We start from the raw sequence: 9,610 nt of genomic DNA, 5'->3' as shown, positions 1-9,610 counted from the left end.
AAGAAAGAAAGAAAGAAAGAAAGAAAGAAAGAAAGAAAGAAAGAAAGAAAGAAAGAAAGAAAGAAGAAAGGAAGAGGGTAGGGAAGGATAGAGGGAATAAGGGTGGAAGGAAAGGAGGAAGGAAGGAAGGAAGGAAGGAAGGAAGGAAGGAAGGAAGGAAGGAAGGAAGGAAGGAAGGAAGGAAGAAAGGTGGAAAGGAGCTAAATAAAGGTGATGTAACTATTCAGGATTTGAATTAGGAGTTGAGCCCAACTAATCTGAATCCACAGCCCAGGTGCTTCACTACTCTATACTGTTTCCCCAGCTCATAGTGCAACTGTGAAAATTAAATGAGGAATTTCCTAAAGTAGGAGCGCAATGAATATGAATTCACTCCCTTTTCTTCATCTTTGTTCTGTGACTCTTAGATGTACTGGGCAATTACATGTTAGAAAATAGAGATGCATTGCCTTGCCCAACTCTCAAGGGACTCATTCATACCAGAGAGCTCATTTAATGATTTAGAATGGATGAATATCTTTTTCCTTGGCAGAAAATCTATTTGAAAAAAAAACAAGTTAAGATCAGTTACTTGATGCATTTTTGGGACCCGATCCAGGAAAGCCCATAAAGGAATTACTTTGTCAGAGTCAGTGTCTTTCAACAGTCTAAGCTACTTTTTCAATGTTTTTGATTAGAGTAGACCCTTGATGTATATTGATACTATTATTATTATCATTACTATTAATGAAAATAACATTAGCACTTTCAGAGATGCATAAATGAGTAATGATATATAATTTGTAACATCTCCGAAGTGTGAATTTGAATCTTGCATGACAGGAGACTGATACTCATGGTAAAAGATTTAACTATTAAAAACTAAGCAACATGAGGATGTGGAGAAATGGGAACCCTGTACCTTGCTGGTGAAGCCACCGTGGAAACCATTTAAAAGTGCCACAAAAAGCTAAAGACAGAATTAGCATATGACCCAACAATTCCATTCCTAGGTATAAAACCAAAAGAATTAAAAACAAGGACTCAAACAGATACTTGTATGCCAATGTTCATTGAAGCATTATTCAGTATTATGTTACTGAGTTTCTGCTTGGGGTGATGAAGTTTTGGAAATAGATAATGGTGATGTTGCACAATACTGTGAATGTAACTGATTTCACTGAATTGTACATTTAAAGTGGTTAAAATGGCAAATTTTGCCACAGTAAAAAATAGAAAAAAATAGCAATGTGACTTTTCACTCTTTTAATGCCAAACGTAGTAACTCCTGTAATATATTTTTTATAAGAGAAGAAAATTTTCAAAAAATGGAACTCTAGATGAATGTGAAGGGGTGTTGAACTGTGGCAAAGGAAATATATGACTATCTATGGAAATATGATATGGAGAAAGCTTGGTGAGAAATGTTTTACAACCAAGTTTTAAAATTTGTGGATTTCTCAGGAGATATTTCTGATGAATGTTATGGGTCTACTGTCCCACTTAAGTTCCCAGTGTTGACTTACTATCTCTATAATGGTATTTCCCAGCATGTAAAGAGGTCTCAAGGTCAATAATTTAGGCAATTTGGGGTTAGATTATATAGATACCATTATTATGGTGCCACTTTATTTCATATGCTTACATATGTAGCAAATTGCCAAGGAAAAGATCCTGTCTTCAGCAATTTCTAGACTCAATTTACCTAGAACTTATTTAAACACATTATCAGTAAGACAAATATTTACCACAAATTGCAGTCTTTTTGGGGCTACCACACTAGCATCTATTCCTTCAACAAATGGGAGGTCAGGTATGATAAATTATGGTTTTTATTTAAAAAATGCTCATATTCTTCTCTGCATATTGATTTCTCTTTCCTATTCTATTCATATCAAGCTTGCTAATGTGACTTGCTTTGGCCAATGAAATGTGAATGGATTTTCCTGGGGGAGCTTTTAAGAATCAATGTCTTGTATGCTTCTCCCTTCCATGCTATGAGAAATGTTCCACATAAAAGCTACTCTGTCAGCCAAATTCAGAATGTGTTCTGAATATAGGAGAGGAAGAAGGGTAAAGAATTGTGATTAGAAAAGTTAACTGTGATAGACAGACCATATTATTGCTTGAAAATATCTTCTACTTTTTCCTGTAGAAGGATTATGCTTCTCTGTTCAGTACCAGGCTTGGCCATGGGACTCATCTGGCCAATGGCCTGTGAGCAGAAGTAATGTGTATCCTGTCTGGTGAGCCAGTATATGGTATTCCATGCCTCTTTTCTCTAGTCATGACACTAAGTATTCCATACAGAGGCTATTTAGTTAGTTTAGGTTCTGTATTGAAGATGACACAGAGTAGAGCTACAGTTAATCCAGTGATGGACTATGGTATGCCTGAGAAATAAGTTATTATTTTTAAGCCACTGAAATTTTGAAGTTGTTTGTTACTCCAGATAGGCTAGCCTAGCCAGACTAATAGAGCAGGAAACCCAGGATATGCTAATTAATTATCTCATCTCCCTAGATACTGTGGATTGTCTTGAAGTAGGCTCATAGGTCAAACCAGGCTAATTAACAACCTCTCCTAGCATTTGTCTTTTTTGAAGATGCTTTCAAGTCAGTAAATATTTAATACAATTCTTTTGGGGAAAGTTGCCCTTAGAGAATTAAGCATAGAGAACTAATGATGGAGAGAGACAGAGAAAGAGACAGAAATTCAATGTCATTAATGTCAGATTATTAACAGATATAATTGTTTCAAGTCAGTTGTTCCTCCCAAATTTGGTTACATGAACCAATAAATTATCCACCCCTCAACCTACCATTTTTAGAATTTTTGTTTATATTTGCATTATTCTTCCATTACTAAAAAGAAAAGTGTGTTAAACATTGTGGGTCAGAAAATGTGAAGCAGGTTCCTTAGCTACAGGGCTTGATAGAACTTTATTGTGTACTAATATGCCTTTTGTTTTTTCGGGGGGGTTATATCATATATAGTTATTCCCTGGCTTATTTTTGTTACAGAGACCATCTCTGATTAATGCTTTGTAAAGCACGTTTTGGAAAACTCTCTTAGTAGCTTGTGGCTTCTGAGTGTCTTTTGTCATGGAGGGCAGAACTACAGCTCCATGTAACCCCAAAAAACATTGACACAGGAATTCAAAGTACTAACCAGAGATGTGTATTCTGACCACTCTGAGTGAGTTCATGAGGACATAATTTACCAATATTCATTATCATTATTTGGAGAAATCATGAAAGATCATGAAATTCTAATAGGCCCATATGAGATTAGTGACCAGGAGGTTGAGCCCCTAGTTCTCTGAAGCTCCAGAAGAGTAACTTACCTACTCTTTCTTACATCCACGTGAAAAATTATATTTTCAAGGATTTGTGCTGAGTGCACAAATTTATTACTAAATATAGGGGATACCTTTTATAATATGAGTCTATAACCTACCCAGAAATTCTTTGAAGTCTTTCCTCTCCATATAGTTCACTGTGTGAGCCTAAACACCATCTCCACACCTCAGTCATGGACGGTCCTACCTGACCCAAATTGGACCAATCAGATTATCTTTCTTTGGAAATTGTGACTAGGGTTAAGAGGATGCTTCTGAAGGTGCTAGACATATAACATACACACTCAGGAGATAAGCACAAGCATTTTCCACTCTGTGAATGAAAAACCAGGGAAAGTAAAATCTGCAGGGACTGGGGAGATGGGAGCAGATGTTCCAGGAAGAGACAAGTTTCAGATGGCTTTACATTTTAAGTTCTAGTTCCTTCTGAGATAAAATTGTACCAATTGACCCTAGAGCAAATAAAACACAAATAGAGCCTTCAATATTTTCTTCTTATTTTTTCAGATGAGTTTCCCGATGAGTTTCTATCATTTTAAAGCACCTAAATGAAAACACTGGAAAAGAGCTCTAGAGAAAGAAGTTGAATTTCTGGAAAAATACAGAAGGGTAGTTGAAAATACAGATTTTGTTGCTTTTCTTTAATCTCTCAATTATTTGATAGGCAATATATATTACTTATGAGGTATGCATACTTTGGTACATTATTGAACCTCACCTTTCATCAATTTCCCCATCTATAAAGTAGGGGTGATGAGATTGGTTTCTGTATCACAAAATTATACTGAGGATTAAATGAGTTGATACATGTAAAGTACTTAGATAAGTATCAGGGATATACTAAATATTCAATATGTGTATTATTAATATATTTTCTGCAGGTTTGTGGAAAGCTCTGGAATATCCTTTGTTTTATTCTCTGGAAGCTATTAAAATTTTGTCATTATCAATGCTTTTTGACAATTTTATTGTGGTATGGCTTGTTTGGGTGTGTGTATGTGTACATGCTTAGGGATTATCTGTCTTGAGGTTTATTGAGTTTTCCATTCTATGAATTTAAAAGTTTCATTAAATTTGGGAAATCTTTGGCCATTATAACTTCAAGTATATGATCTACTTACTCTACATTATTTTTCTTCTGGGGTTCATTAGAGGCATGGTGAACCATTTCATATTTTCCAATAGATACTAAGGTTCTCTTTATATTTTTCAATCTTTTTCTTGTTTCTTTTTGTACTTCAGTTTTGATACTTTCTATTTTTCTATTTTCAGGTTCACTAATCTTTTCTCTGCAGTCTCTAATTTGAGGTTAATCTCATCCAGTGAATTTTTCATTTCAGATATTATGTTTTTACTTCTAGAATTTCCCTTAGTTCTATCACCTTTATATTTATGATGTCCTCTAAATAAATTACTGAACGAATTGTTATAGCTCTTTTGATATCCTACTCTGCCAATTCTATCACTGCTAACATTTCCGGATCTATCTTTATTTACTAATTATTCTTCTGAACTGGGTCACATTTTCCTGCTTCTTGGAATGCTTAGTAATTTTTTTATTGAATGCAGGAATCGTGTTTCTATTGCAATGCCTTACATTGTTGTGTGTTTGATTTTATAGTATTGTTTTAAAGAATGCTGAGCTTTGTTCTATCCGGTAGTTAAGTTGTTTACCTATTGATTCAATCCTTTCTGAACTTGTTTTTAAGTTTTTAAAGGCATTCTAGTACATTCTTTACTTTAGAGATAGCTTAGCCTTAGCACTAAGGCATGGCATTGCTAGGCTTTCTCCCAAATGCTCTCGATATTCAACAAGGACTGGCCATTTTGACAGGTTGGAAGTCAGATATTTTCAAGCTCTGCTTGAGCTCTCAGAATTGCTTGGTTTACTATTCTTTGATTGTTTTTTACCCAGGCTCTTGGCGCTTCACAACCAAAGCTCCAGGGGAATCCTATACAGGTTGTTTTCTGCATAGCTCCTCCTTTTCTAAAGATCCGTTCTATAAATTCCAGCTAGGTCATTTTTTCTGAACTCTTATCTCTGTCTCCTCAACTCACTGAGACTGCCGTTTTCCACTTACAAGCATTCTCATGGAATCATTGTCCAGAAATTGCTTCCAGGCAAAAATCTGTTGCAAATTTAAGACTCTTGTTTACTTTTCTACTGTCAGGTATTAGTTTTGTGCTGTCATCCACTGTCTGAAATTTTTTTTGAATATATAGTATTTTCTGTTTTTTTAGAATTTTTTACAGAAGAAGGGTAAGTCAATACAACTTATTCAATCAGTGCTGGGAATGGAATTCCCATCATTTTGATTGAGTGGAAATGCATTTTGTTCTGGTTGTTTTAACAGTTAACACCAATATTGTTTCTGATACTGTCCTGACACTGCTATTGCTCTTGGAATACTAAGTATTTTACTGATTCCATTATCTTTTCTGGACAAAAATTCGTGTGTTTTAGTAATTACCTTTGTCATAAATTAAATCGGAGATATTGGGCTCTAAATAAACTTCCTGTCATAGACTTTACATATTAATACTAGTTACTTTGTTGGGTGCCTACTATGTGTCACATTTTATGTAAATGACATTTAATTTACCTGATAGAGTATATATAAAGTAGGTGTTATTTTTTTCACTGCAGATATGAAAAATTTGTTTTTAAAATCTTTAATTGATTTACATAGCTTATGTAGCTAATAAGGTTAAGGGCTATAATTTACAGTCAAGTCTTTTCTTCATCTTTATCTAGTGCAAGAAAAAGAAGAAAAGCTAAGTTGGGAACTAAAGGTTCCATTCATGTGTCTTCAAATGACACTCAAAATGTGGTCTGTAAAGTGCTTCTGTTTGAAACTGTTAATTCGCCATAATGAGATTAGAGTCTAGCTTCCTGAACAAATTAAGCCACTAAACAGAGTGTTACAGTTCTACTGATGATTTCCATAGCAAAACTTTCTCAAGGAAGGAAGCTGTGAATTATTACTTTTTTTTTTAACATTCTGTTGCAAGCATCTATCATCATAAAATAGTAGCAAACTGTTCATGTACTGGCACATGGAACAGCACATTCTTACACCCTCTGGCTTCATAACATTGTATGACTTTTCTCAAATGAAAATAAGAGATTTGAACAAGAATAACCTGAATATCTTTTCCTGCTCTTAGCATCATTTAATGATGACAAACTATTTAGGAATAAACATACATAACAATGACCAGATGAAGTAAGCAAATTAATAAATATGCCTTTTGTTTTTCACATTAAGGCACTGAGAAGTATCTGAAAAAATATTTTTCTTATGGGTATTTTAAACATTGGAAGAGTGAATCTCTAGATAACATGGTATTTAAAACGCAGGTTCTTTTTTTTTTTTTTTTGAAGATTTATTTATTTGACAGAGAGAGAAAAAGAGAGAGCACAGGCAGGGGGAGTGGCCCGTAGAGGGAGAGGGAGAAGCAGACTTCCCGCCGAGCAAGGAGCCCAATGTGGGGCTCAATCCCAGGGCGCTGGGGAGATGCTTAGCCGACTGAGTCACCCAGGTACCCCTAAAACACAGGTTCTTTTACCAGATCAACCTTAGTTTACATTCTCTTTGCCATTTACTGTCTGTGTGGTCTTGAGCAATTTCTTTAATCTCTGAATTTCAGTTTAAATTATTAGAGATATTAATGCCCAGGTCACAGAATTCTTGTGACTGTTAAATGAGTATGTGAACAGAAAGGGGTTAGCTTAGTGCCTGTTATGGTATAACTGATTAAAAAGTGGTATTGATTATTAAGTAAATTATTTGTATGTATATTCTTCTGGAATCATGTAGCCCTTTACTTTGCCTAGCTTATATTGCTCATATATCCTCAGCTTATATATTACTTATTTGGTTATGTTTATCCATAGAATTATACTACAAACTCCTTCAGACCAGGTAACATGGCTTAGACATAAATATGCTAATTGCTCATGTACAGTTATGATTGAATAAACAGATGAATTAGTTAACACCCTAAATTTATAACAATATACTAGGTTTTGCTGAGCTACACAATAGTGTCACTTTTGAAGGTAATTGCTTGTCCCCTAAGCACAGCACAGTGCCTTAGAGAATAATGGGAATGCTTGATACAAAAACCTCAGGTTTTTTTCTTTTCTTTTTTTCTGTCTATATTTGTTTGCTAGGGCTGCCATAACAAAATACCATTGACTGAAATCGAAATTTAACAGAATGGCTTAAACAACAGAAATTTATTTTCTCACAGTTCTGGAGGCTGGAAGTCCAAGATCAGGGTGTTGGCAGATTTGGTTTCTCCTGAGGCCTTCTTGGTTTGCGGATGGCCAACTTCTTGTGGTGTTCTCAAACGGGGTTTCCTCTCTGTGTACACCCTTGCGTCTCTCTATATGTTGAAATTTTCTCTTCTTATAAGGACACCAGTCAGATTGGATTAGAGCCCACCCTACCAACTCATCTTAATTGCCTCTTTAATGACCTATCTTCAAACATAGTTATATTCAAATATAGTTTTTTAGCTATATTCTGAAGTACTGGGGGTTAGGACTTCAACATATGAATTTCGGTGGGGAAGTCCAGTTCAGCTCATCACATTGCCTTTTTTCCCTTCTGCCTTGATTAAGTTTCTTAATTAACTACAGCAATTTGAATGAGTAACTTGCTGGCCACATCTTTCTGCGTTGTGTGCTTGTGTGTGTACCTGTGTGAGTGAGCGTGTTTAAAACACACACCTAAGGATACATGACATTCAAAACCAAAAAGTGAAGAAAATATAGAAGACTTCTATTTTCATCAAGTCACCAGTATATTCCTTCAGACTTCTGACAAGCTGTATGCATGCCTTGGGAAGGGGATGTGCACTGAAGGTACTATAAAATCAGTATTCAGTGGGGGATGCTTAAAAACTTTAAGATGGTATCCATTTTACACTTGAAAATTTATGTCAAGAAATTTAGCTTCCCTCGGAGGAGCAGATCTCAAGTGATAGTTACAGTTAGGGTACCTTCAATCCTTTCGTTTTTTGCCTTGAGGGTGCACTGTCTTTCCAGCTGACAGACCTTTATGTCTCTTCTTTAGAATTGCATTTCACACAACCCCCTGAATCACCACAGAGAATCACCATGATTAATCAGTGAAGGCCAGAGAAATGAGAGAATAACCATTTATCTGTGCTCAGCTTCCTTTGATGCAATATGTACAGTGAGCTTGAGTTTTATGAGTTTGAAAGCTAAATTTGATTATAAGCTGAACTTTTTTATATTAGGAGCTGCTTCATCTTTGCATTTAGAACTCTAGTCACAAAGAAATTTGTTTAAAGTATATGGTAAGAACTGGGGGCGCCTGGGTGGCTTAGTCATTAGGCGTCTGCCTTTGGCTCAGGTCATGATCCCAGGGTCCTGGGATCGAGCCCTGCGTCAGGCTCCCTGCTCCGCGGGAAGCCTGCTTCTCCCTCTCCCACTCCCCCTGCTTGTGTTCTTGCTCTCGCTCTCTCTGTCTGTCAAATAAATAAATAAAATCTTTAAAAAAAAAAAAAAGATGGTCACTGGAACTAGTATAAGCATTACTTTAAAAAAAATAAAAAATAAAGTATATGGTAAGAACTAATCAGAATTAATGATAGAACTATAAAAATTTATTTTTAGAGGGACATGTGGCATTTGTATTGATACTCACTTATATTATGGAGTTTTCAGTGAGTGGAAGTATTGACTAACATTTTGAAGGGTACCAGAATGTGCTACCCCAAAATATATCTTTTTGGCGTATGGGTTATTTTGAGCTAGGCCTTTGAGAACCAGCAGATGCAGGAAAAGCTCTAAAAACCCCTCACATATTTTCCTTTTGTAAAGGAAATTTCCATTTATAAAGGAAATTTCCATTTGTAAAGATGTATCCTTCACCCACACCAGGAAGAAGAGGGCTCTTAATAACTTGAATCAGTGGAGAAGGTACCAATTGAAATCTGCATAACAAACCTTATTAAAAAACCCTTGTTTGCCGGGTGCCTGGGTGGCTCAGTTGGTTAAGCGACTGCCTTCGGCTCAGGTCATGATCCTGGAGTCCTGGGATCGAGTTCCGCATCGGGCTCCCTGCTTGGCAGGGAGTCTGCTTCTCCCTCTGGCCCTCCTCCCTCTCATGCTCTCTGTCTCCCATTTTCTCTCTCTCTCAAATAAATAAATAAAATCTTTAAAACACAAAAAAACAAAACAAAAAAAACCTTGTTTGCCGTGCTTTTCCTGGTTATCTTTCCTCAACATGCCTC

This window comes from Mirounga leonina, unplaced genomic scaffold, assembly GCF_011800145.1.
Source record: "Mirounga leonina isolate KUSES-001 unplaced genomic scaffold, KU_Mleo_1.0 Mir_166, whole genome shotgun sequence".
Classification (NCBI taxonomy): Eukaryota; Metazoa; Chordata; class Mammalia; order Carnivora; family Phocidae; genus Mirounga; species Mirounga leonina.
The sequence above is the reverse complement of the archived record's forward strand: the minus strand, read 5'-3'. Positions refer to the sequence as shown.